Source organism: Diceros bicornis, chromosome 27, assembly GCF_020826845.1.
Source record: "Diceros bicornis minor isolate mBicDic1 chromosome 27, mDicBic1.mat.cur, whole genome shotgun sequence".
Taxonomy (NCBI): domain Eukaryota; kingdom Metazoa; phylum Chordata; class Mammalia; order Perissodactyla; family Rhinocerotidae; genus Diceros; species Diceros bicornis.
The window spans coordinates 5617758-5628389 of NC_080766.1; positions in this window are offsets into that span (position 1 = coordinate 5617758).

Below are 10632 nucleotides of genomic sequence, written 5' to 3' on the forward strand. Positions count from 1 at the left end.
AATCTCATAAAGTGGACTTAAGCAAACTACCACTTTCTTAACGTAACTATAACATTTTTCAAACTATTCTTTAATTTTGAATGTTATTTTGTTTTTCTCTAATTTGAAAAATGGAAGAAAACAGATTTTATTAGATTTGTTCTAGAAACTATACAGTATAACTTTTATTTTAAAAGCAAATGCTAAAGTAATAGTAATAATAACAATGGGTGTTTATTGAAAAGATCCATTGCGAAACTGCCAGACTGTGGCACTGAATGGGTATAGGAAGCAAGGGAGAATTTGGATATAATAAGGCTGGCAAAAGTTTATGGTGCACTGATTGCATTTTAGTCATGATCTCATTGAACCCTCCCAACAATACTAGGACTTAGGAACTATTACTGTACTATCCCCACTGTACATCCCAACAGATGGGGAAATTGAGTCTCAGACAGTAGGCTTTGAACTCCAAGAGTTTGGCTCTAGAGGCTGTAGTCCTCGCCACTATACCTTATTGCTTTCCTCAAAATGTTAATGTTTTCAGCTTTAGTGACTGAGAGGGTTACATCAAACAACGTACTTACATAACTAAGGTAAATTAATAGTTTCAGGGTGTGTGTCAAGGTAATGAGGTTGTACTTAGACATATGTAATTTGGGGTGCTGGACTTTTACCTTGAGGTATGTACTTACTATTCATCAGGCAGTTGACAATACGGAGAGACTGGAGAAGAAGATGTGGGTAGCACAGGTATGGAGGTGGTGGTCAAGAATGTGGGGGTGGGTAAAATAACCAAGAGAGGAAGTATACAAAATAAGAAGAGGCTTTAACACTGGACCCTGGGGAACACCTCCAACTGTGAAGCCGGCAGAACACAGGCAGGCTGGGGAGAGAGATGGCAAAATAACAGAGAATACACCATCACAGAAAACACAGGAAGAGATTTTAAGAAAGAAATGGTGATTAGCAGTGTCAAATGCAGCAGAAATGTACTATAATAAGGTGTAGATAAAGGGATCCTAGATTTCACTGTTAGCAAATTATTAGGAATCTTCTAAGGAATGATTTTTTTTTTTTTTTTTGTGAGGAGATCAGCCCTGTGCTAACATCCACCAATCATCCCCTTTCTTTGCCGAGGAAGACGGCCCTGGGCTAACATCCGTGCCCATCTTCCTCCACTTTATATGGGACGCCGCCACAGCATGGCCTGCCAAGCAGTGCGTTGGTGCGTGCCCGGGATCCGAACCAGCGAACCCCGGGCCGCCGCAGCGGAGCGCGCGCACCTAACCGCTTGCGCCACCGGGCCGGCCCCCCTAAGGAATGATTTTAAAGTCCTTGTAGGGCTAGAAGAGAGACTGTGTTAGCTTCTTGAGTACATGAAGGGTGTTAGCTTAGATGTAGCTAACGTTTGTGGAGTGCTTCCTATGGGCCATGCACTATCAAAGGGCTTTGCATGTTTTTAAGGGAATTAACCCTACTTGGGGATTCTGTGTGATCAGGAGCTCACGGGCACACAGAATCAAAGAACTACAGAGAGAAACAGACAACACAGAAGTTTTAAAAACCCCTCTGTCAGCAAATGATAGAGCAATTAGACCAAAAAAAAAAAAAAAAAAAAAGAATAAGAATGCAGAGGATCTAAGCAACATAATTTTCTACCTTGGTCTAATTTATGTTTACAGAACACCCAACAACTGCAAAATACACATAAGACGCCCAGTAAAACCTTAAGTATTTGGAAATTGAACCAAACACTTCTAACCAATCCATGGTCAAATAAGGAATTGCAAAGGAAATTTAAAATATTTTGAACTAAATGATAATAAAAATACTATATATCAAAATTTCTGGAGACAATTACAAAGTTCTTAGAGGAAAATTTAGAGCTTATTTCTTATATTAAAAATGAATGACTTAAGGTTCCATCTCAATAAACTAGAAAAATATGAGCAAACTAAATCCAGGTAAGTAGAAGGAAGGAAATAATAAAGGTAAGAGCAGAAACTAATGACATAAAAATAGACAAAAATAAATAAAATTAACAAAGTCAAGGATGGCTCTTTGAAAAGATGAATAAACATGATGAAATTCTAGACTGATCAAGAAAAATGAAAGATTAAAACCAAATCAGCAATATCAGAAATGAAAGGGTTTTCCATACAAATCATGCAGATATTAAAAGGATAAGAGAATATTAGAAACAATAATGTCAAGAAATTAGACAATTTAGATAAAATGGACAAATTCCTTGAAAGACACAAATTACCAAAGCTCACTCAAGAAAAAAATAGATAACACGAAGAGCCCTCTATCAGTGAAAAAAACTGAGTTAGTCACTAAATACCTTCCCACAAGGAAAACTCGTATTACACATGGCTTCACTGGTGAATTATACTAAATATTTAAAGAAGAAATAATATAAATTGAATTAAAATCCTTCCAGTAAATAGAAGAGGAGGGAATATTTCCATCTAATTTCATGAAGTCAATATTATCATGATACCAAAACCAGAGAAGGACACGGAAACCAAACCAAAACCAAAAAACCTGCAATATCCCCGCCAACCCAGATGTTAAAATCCTTACCAAAACACTAGCAATTGAAGCCTGCAATATTTAAAAAGGATAACACATCATGAGCAAGTAGGATTTATCTCAGGAATGCAAAGTTACATTAACATTAAAAAAACAATGTAATTCAACATATTAACAGAGTAAAGGAGAAAAACCATGTTATTTCAATAGAAGCAGAAAAAAATATTTGATAGAATTCAGCACCCTTCGTGGTAAAAACTCTCAGAAAATAGGAATAGATGGGAACTTTCTCCATCTGACAAAAGGTATCTATAAGAAATCTACTGGTAACGTCATACTTCCTCGTGCAGGTCTGGATGTCACTCTCCTAAAATGGAGACAGGCACAGAGGCTTGCTCTTGCTGCTTCTGTTCAACATCGTGTGTCAGACATGGCAAAAAAGGCAAGAAAAAAAAATTCATAAGGATCTGAAAGGAAGAGGGGGAGCTTTCTCTACTTGCAGATGACACATGTGTTTACTTAGGAAATCTACAGGAATCAAAAATCAACTAGCAGGGCCGGCCCTGTGGCTTAGCGGTTAAGTGCGCAAGCTCCGCTACTGGCGGCCCGGGGTTCGGATCCTGGGCGCACACCGACGCACCGGCTTATCAGGCCATGCTGAGGCCGCGTCCCACATACAGCAACTAGAAGGATGTGCAACTATGATGTACAACTATCTACTGGGGCTTTGGGGAGAAAAAGGGGAAAAAAAGGAGGAGGATTGGCAATAGATGTTAGCTCAGGGCTGATCTTCCTCACACACACACACACACACAAAAAATCAACTAGCAGAATATGTGAATTGTGCCAAGTTGCAGGATACAAGGTTAATAAAATTAATTGTAGTTTTATATACTGGTAAATGAAAATTTAACAAGTCGTTTCCAAGAACACTAAGAACATAAAGTATTTTGGAATTAATTTTACAAAAGACATGCAAACCATCTGCTCTAAAAATTACAGAACATGGTTGAAAGAAATTTAAAGAAAACCTAAATAAATGAAGAGACATGGATTTGAAGATTCAGTATAACGATGTTAATTATCCCCAAATTTATCTGTAGATTCAATAGAGTCCCAGTCAAAATTCAAGTAGGATCAGTTTTAGAAACTGGCAAAGTGATTCTAAAATTTATATGGAAAGGTAAACCTGCTTTAAAAAAGAACATAGTTTAAAGATGTACAGATCATGACTTCAAGACTTACTCTAAATTTATTGTAATAAAGACAGTGTAGTATTGGTGAAAAGGCAGACATAGAAATCATAGGAATACTTCAAGTAGTCTGGAAATAGACCCAGACATATGTGGTCAGTTGATTTTTGAAGAAAGTGCCAAGGTAATCCATTAGGGGAAAGGAAAGTCTTTTCAATAAATCATGCTGAAATACCTGTTATCCATGTGGAAAAAAAATGAATATTGATCCTTCACAGATATACAAAAAATCACTTAAAATGGATCATAGACATAAAATTTAAAGCTGAAACTTTAAAACTTCTTAAATAAAACATAGGAGAAAATGTTAGTCACTTTAGATTAAGCAAAGCTTTCTTAGCTAGGATAAATTAGTACAAATCATAGTGTAAGAAAATCATTAAATTGGGCTTTATCAATGTTTTAACCTTTCGATTTCTGAAAAATACTGTCAAGCAATAAAAAGTCCAGGGGCCGGCCCAGTGGCATAGTGGTTCGATTCACATGCTCCGATTCAGCAGGCAGGGGTTTGCAGAGTTCGTACCCTGGGTGTGGACCTATGCACTGCTCATCAAGCCATGCTGTGCCAGGCGTCCCACATATAAAGTAGAGGAAGATGGGCACAGATGATAGCCCAGGGCCAATCTTCCTCAGCAAAAAGACGAGGATTGGCAACAGATGTTAGCTCAGGGCTAATCTTCCTCATGCACACACACAAAAAGAAATAAAAAGTCCAGCCACAGAATGGGAGACAGTATCCATTCAACATATAAATAACAAAATATTTGTATCTAGAATATGTAAAGATGTCTTACAACTTGGTAATAAGAAGACAAAGAAAGTTTAAAAAGTGGATACCAGGTTTAAACAGAGATTTCACAAAAGAAGATATTTGATTAGCCCATGAAATATGGTCAACATCATAGTCATCAGAGAAATGTAATTTAAAATGATAATGAAATTATCCTTAGAATGGCTAATACTAAAAAGATGAAATATACCAATTGTTGGTGAGAATATGGAGCAAGTGAAATTCTCATGCACTATTCGTGGGAGTATAAAATGATACAACTACTTTCGAAAACTATTTGCATTTTTTTCAAGTTAAACATATGTAAGTCATATGACCCAGCCATTCCATTGCTAGGTCTTTACTTTCATGAGAAATGAAAACGTATGTCTACAAAAAGCTTTATACATGAATGTGCAATCCACTTTATTCATAATAGCCTCACACTAGAAGCAATCTAAATATCCATCAATAGGTGAATGGATAACAAGATATGCCCTTCAGTGGCTGGCCTGGTGGCGTAGTGGTTAAGTGCGCGAGCTCTGCTGCGGCGGCCAAGGGTTCACTGGTTCAGATCACGGGCACGCACTGATGTACCGCTCATCAAGCCATGCTGTGGCGGCGTCCCACATAAAGTAGAGGAAGATGGGCACGGATGTTAGCCCAGGGCCAATCTTCCTCGGCAAAAAGAGGAGGATTGGCATCGGATGTTAGCTCAGGGCTGGTCTTCCTCACAAAATAAAAGATAAATAAATAAATAAAAAAAATAAAAAAGATATGTCCTTCATACAATTGAGTGCTACTCATTAGTATAAGGCAACAAACTACCAATACAACACGGATGAATCTCAAAATTGTGCTGAGTTAAAGGAGCCAAACGAAAAGGGTACATTTTGTATTGTAACATTTATATAAAATGCAAACTAATATACGTGCCAAAAAGCAGATCAGTGGTTACCCGGGTCCAGGGACGAAGGGAGGAAAGGACTGTAAAGGGGCACAAGGAGTCTTTTGAAGGTGGTTTAAATGTATATTTTGATCATGGTGGTGGTTTCAGGGTATATACAACCATTAAAACTCATAGAATTTTACATTTTAAATTGATACAATTTGTCTTATGCAAAACTTCCCTCAATAAAGTAGATAAGGCAAAAAAAACCCAAAAAAATAGATGGAGGCATAATAAACGAGACAGTAAAGCAGAGATAAGCCACAGCCCAGGATATTTACTACGCAGAATATAGCACAGAGTAGAGCCAGTTTATCTTGGAGAACGTGGAAAGACTGATGCTCTACAAACACCAGGTATGATGTAGAATGGAGTGAGATGAGGGGTTGAGACAGGAAAATTAATCGAAAGTTTAGTAATTTTCTCCCACCACTTTTTAAAAATTCAGGTTAGAAATAACCTATTGATTTTTTGCTATGATAGATTGTGATTTAGTTTATTCACTCCATTCTCCAATCTTCAAAGCCCCATTCCATCTACATATTTATACAGTTCCAGTTATTTGAAACGTTTTCATTGGTTATCTTTGTGGCTTTCAGTAGCATTCTATCAATTTTCTCTTTGCTTTCATTAACAACAAAATATTTTTTGACTCTTTGCTGTGTGAAATGAGGATATTTACACTCCTATTGATCCCTTAAATTTTCTTTTGTCTTGTACCTTATGACTTCTGCTGTTACCTTATTGAAGTTCATAACATTGCAATTCAAGTTTATCATTATTAAGTTCACAGAGGTTAGCACAGGTTGATTCTAAGAGTTGGAAATCAAATACATAATTGTGGCTATGTACTTGATTTACATATATTTACATACACATATAAATATTATTTATTACAGAACCAATGATTACTAATATTACGTGTCTCTGTTATTTCGGCTTTGGCTTTTCCTGGAGTTTCTAGTTTCCCTTCTTTTTTCTTGCATAACTTGCTTCATGATAGCCTCATTTTTCTGGACTTAGCCATCTAATCAAATTTTGTATCTAGTCATTTTTTTCCTTCACGGATGACCTTCTGTGGACCCTGCTGCTGCCTCTTGCTCCAATACAGCATATTTGTTCTCCAGTCTTGCTACAAATGGTTGCCCTGGACCTTCTAATAGTTGTTTTCAAGGGCTGGTTATATGGTTTTTGGGAACCCATATCTTGATGTTTCTTAGTGACTATTCTGGTGGAGAACATACACAAATAATTTTTTAAAAAATATACGTATGAGGTCATTTTTCTGTGTCCTTATATGGCTGAAAATAGTGTAACTGCCAGGGGAAAAAAAGCTGAAAGAGGTCTAGGTACTTGCCTCTGGAGAAAGATATTGGGACTAAGAAGAGGACGGTGGAAACCACTGCTTTCACCATCCTAAAGCATGCCTTATGTTGATTATATATATTTAAAAAATCCCCAAAACAACTTACCAGTTCCTGGTAATTAGCTCTGTTCTATGCACTATTCATTTTCAGAATTTCATCAGATAGTGCATATGTAAGTTGCAAAATATGCAAAAGAAATTGGGAAACAAATTTTAAAATTTCCATTGAAGGTATTGTTTACTTATCAGGTTCAGGGTTGATTACATCTTATTGATTCTTTCCAGCAATGTTTTAGCTCTTGTTGTAAGCACCCACCATGTCATTTATTCCTGACAATAGTCTTACGAGGAAGATACTACTTTTAATCCCAATTTTACAGATGAGAAACTGAAGCTCAGCGTGGTTCCCACAGTCTGCCTGTTTCCATATCAACATCTTCACTGAACTGGTAGATTCTGAAATGCTGGTAGGCTTGGGTTGTACTTTAGGGATGGATTCAAATACTTTAAAAACTAAAAGACCAGGTATAAAACTGATAAATATTAAAGGTATATTATTGCTTTATAAAAAATGAAATAAAGTAATAAAATTTTGATATTATGTCTTAGTAAAATCTAAACAACATGTCTTATTCAAATCTTACCTATTGGAGTAAGTTTAGAATGTGACCTTGTCTCCTATAAATAAATCACTGATATCGGGACCCCGACTTGAGAGGATATGAGTTAATGCCACTTTGAAAAAACAATTCTCAAACAAGATGTTCTTCAGTAGGTTAATGGAGCAAAGTTGAAATGACCTATGTTACAATCTTGATGACACCGCTCCAGTAGATGAATGGATAAATAAACTGTGGTGCATGCAGACAATGGAATATTACTCAGCATTAAAAAGACATGAGCTATCAAGCCATGAAAAGATATGGAGGAATCTTAAATGCACATTACTAAGTGAAAGAAGCCAATCTGAAAAGGCTACTTGTTGTATAATTCCAACTATATGACATTCTGGAAAAGATAAAACTATGGAGACAGTAAAAAGATCAATGGTGGCCAGAAGTGAAGGGGGAGAGAGTGATGAACAAGTGGAGCACAGAGAATTTTTAGGGCAGTGACACTATTTTATGAGATACTGTAATGGTGGATACGTGTCATTATAAATTTGTCCAAACTCATAGAATGTACAACACCAAGAGTGGAATCTAATGTAAACTATGGGCTCTGGGATACAATGATGTGTCAATATAGGTTCATCAGTTGTAACCACTGAACCAGTGTGGTGAGGAATGTTAATAATGGAGGAAGCTATGTGTGTTGGGGGCAGAGGAGAATAAGGTAAATCTTTCTACCGTCCACTCAATTTTGTGTGGACCTAAAACTGCTCTCAAAAATAAAGTCTATTGAAAAAAAAGGTCTGGGGTAATGTACCAATATATGTGAGTTTCTTTAGCAAGTATTTATTAAATGGTATCAACTTCTTTGTGCCTCCTCTATCATTTTTCCCATGAAGATAGTAATAGTATCTGCTTCCTAGGGTCGTTGAGAGGATTAAATAAAATGATACATCTGAACTGTAGAGTACTTAGCACATAGTAAACTTTAATATATTATTATTATTTTGGTTGTTGTTGTTATAAATATCTTAATGGTCCAGACACTCTGCTGGATGTCTGATAAAATGCTATGTAAAAGTTTATAATCTGAAATTACAGTGATCGTTGTATAACTGACTCCACTTGCACTCAGCAGTACTGTTCCCCAGGTTTTGGACACTGCCCACCATCTGGGGAATTTGAGACAGTGGCGGGCTTGTGAGAGCATAACTAACGCTGATCCTGAGGTCTAAGATAAACTCAAAAGCAAGTGAAACCAGGGGCATACTGATGAACTGAAAGACCAGAGAAATTACTATTTGGTTATGTATGAATGAAGAATTGAAAGAAGGTAAGGAGAGATGGTTTTAGAACACCAGGTTTTGGAATTAGAAGGTTTTCTGATGGACTAGATTGGAGTAATAGAAGTCCAAGTGTGCAGTGCTTGAGAGAGGATAAAACAGAATGTACATGAAAGTTGTTCAAACTGGGAACTGTGAGGCCAGAGAGTCTGGAATTCCCAGGAGTTCTGACAGGGAATGGGAGACTCATATAAACCAAATTCTAAAAACCTCTGACCTCTGACCCTTTAGTAGTAGATGGTAATAGTGAGGTTACAGGAAGGGTGACAGAAGGAAGAGAGTGTGGACTTCAAGACGGAGAGGATTTTGGAGTCAGGTGAGAGTCACGGTCTGGAAGTGGCAGTTAAGAAACACAGAGGCCAGCCTGTGCTCCTGGCCCCTTGAGACAGAAGAAAGATGACAGCGGCTCTCGTTTGAACTTTATGTCCTGCCATTGAATGGTTTACTTTTCCCAATGTCGCTTTTTCCCTCCACATGTATATCAGACTTGAAGGAATTTGGCCGTCCTTTGCAGGAGCCTGCCTTTCTGAAGGAGTTGTCCTTCCCCAAAGACTGGGGAAAAAGAGGCATTGATTCATTGCTTGAGGCGTAGATTGCTGCGTTCCAGCTGCTGCTCTGCTTACTGACTGACAGATCTGTCAGCAGCAGAGGCACTTACGTAATTAATTATTTCCTAAGTCTTTAGAAGGGAGTTATTTGTAGGGCAGTGTCAGAAACTACCCCATAAGGATGACTACTTGGCAATACAATTAACTTCTACTGTTGGGTGCGTGCTTGAGTGTGTGTGTGTGAACACAAACTCTTTTAGCTTTGAAGAACAAATTTACACACACACTTTAGAAGTTAGGATCTAGTTTGCGAACTGTCTTTAAAAACTGTCATTTCCAAAACCTAAGCAGTGCTAAGGTAAACAATGATTGAATTTAAAGAGCTACAAAATTTAGTTTAAAACAGAATAGTTTATGTAACCAACCTGAAAATAAATATATTTCCTCTTTTACAGAACTTATAAATATGCTCAGAGTAAGGTTTTAGTGTTTAACAACATTGACAGCATTTTTATTGTGGTTTGTTAAGTACTTCTAAAGCAAGGTTTTATAACATGGCTGTCAGTATTGCTATTGAAAAGCAAACATAATGCTAAAAATTAAAGTCTTCACAGAGTAGTCCTGAAATAGTGATATTAAAAGAGCAGTATATAAAAAAGATACCAGCTGGCAGGAGAACTGAATTGTGATTTTCCTTAAGTCCTCATCTTACTTGAGACTTTCAATTTATGCATAAGTGGATTTCATGAAGAAATAATTTAACATGGCAAAGATAAGAATTTTTAGATACAGTACAATGTCTTGGAGCCTTTTTATCCTTGTGACCTCTTCCTTTTTAAGTAAGGGGAGCTACCTTTTGGTCTTTCAAGTCCATTTAGTTCACAGAAAGTATTATAATAATTAACTAGGCTGCTCTGAAAATTGGGGGCAAGCCAGCCAAAATGAATGAAGCAGTGAAAACAGTCAATCTGAAATTCAGAATATTTAAAATTGAAGGTCAACTATATTTACTTTATTTCTCTAGGATGTTAGGATAAGCCTTAATGTTTTATATTTTTCTGAATGTAATTTTTTCAATGAAGTAAGGATCTAAGAAGATTAGTCTTACTAGATAAAATTTGTTTTTCATTCTTTGACAAACTGTACATATGAGTGGTTTAATAAATATTAAAACAGCAGAAGACCTGATCCTGATAATCTTAAACTTTGATTTTGCAGAATTAAGCCAAATTTAAAGTAACACATCAACATTATTCTAGTTGAGTGTTTTAAAGGA